This window comes from Arachis ipaensis, chromosome B6 (genome assembly GCF_059453495.1).
Source record: "Arachis ipaensis isolate K30076 ecotype BB chromosome B6, ASM5945349v1, whole genome shotgun sequence".
NCBI classification, from domain to species: domain Eukaryota; kingdom Viridiplantae; phylum Streptophyta; class Magnoliopsida; order Fabales; family Fabaceae; genus Arachis; species Arachis ipaensis.
Genome location: NC_142441.1, coordinates 39,913,373 through 39,914,541, shown reverse-complemented (window position 1 = coordinate 39,914,541; position 1,169 = coordinate 39,913,373). Strand labels below are relative to the sequence as shown.

General features: G+C 34.6%; 1 non-coding gene across 1 annotated transcript; it reads right to left on the bottom strand.

Annotated features, from left to right (window-relative positions):
- Positions 1 to 1,061: 1,061 nt before the first annotated feature.
- LOC148555238 (small nucleolar RNA R71) lies at positions 1,062 to 1,169 on the bottom strand. The gene has a single exon (XR_015886713.1). It is a non-coding gene; the product is annotated as a small nucleolar RNA R71 (small nucleolar RNA).

Genomic DNA, 1,169 nt, shown 5'->3' with positions numbered 1-1,169 from the left:
TATCTTTTTATCTTATCTTTTTCAAAATCATATCTTTTTAAAAAATTTGATTTTAAAATATCTTTTCTAACTTCTTATCTTTTTATCTTTTCAAAATTGATTTTCAAATTTGTTTCAACTAACTAACTAACTTTTTGTTTGTTTCTTATCTTTTTCAAAACTACCTAACTAACTTTCTCTCTCTCTAATTTTCAAAAATATCTCCCTTTTTTTTCAAAAATTCTTTTTAATTAACTAATTGTTTCAAAATTCAATTTTAATTTATTTCTTCTTTTAATTTTCGAAAATCACTAACTCTTTTTCAAAAATTATTTTCGAAAACCTCCCCCTCTCATCCTCTTCTATTTATTTATTTATCTACTAACACTTCATCTCACCTAAATTCGAACCCCCTCTTCCATCTGTGTTCCAATTTTCTCTTCTTCCCTTCTTTACATTACATTCTTTTCTTCCACTCACCTAAGGGAACCTCTACACCTGGGCAAAAAAGATCCCTATTATTATTTTTCTGTTCCCTCCTTTTTCATATGAGCAGGAGCAAGGACAAGAACATTCTTGTTGAAGCAGATCCAGAACCTGAAAGGACTCTAAAGAGGAAACTAAGAAAAGCTAAATTACAACAATCCAGCAAGCACCTTTCAGAAATTTTCGAACAGGAAGAGGAGATGGCAGCCGAAAATAATAATAATGCAAGGAGGATGCTTGGTGACTTCACTGCACCTAATTCCAATTTACATGGAAGAAGCATCTCCATCCCTACCATTGGAGCAAACAATTTTGAGCTGAAACCTCAATTAGTTTCTCTGATGCAGCAGAACTGCAAGTTCCATGGACTTCCATCTGAAGATCCTTTTCAGTTCTTAACTGAATTTTTGCAGATCTGTGATACTGTTAAGACTAATGGAGTAGATCCTGAAGTCTACAGGCTCATACTTTTCCCTTTTGCTGTAAGAGAGAGAGCTAGAGTGTGGTTGGACTCTCAACCCAAAGATAGCCTGAACTCTTGGGATAAGCTGGTCACAGCTTTCTTAGCCAAGTTCTTTCCTCCTCAAAAGCTTAGTAAGCTTAGAGTGGATGTTCAAACCTTCAGACAGAAAGAAGGTGAATCCCTCTATGAAGCTTGGGAGAGATACAAGCAATTGACCAAAAAGTGTCCTTCCGATATGCTT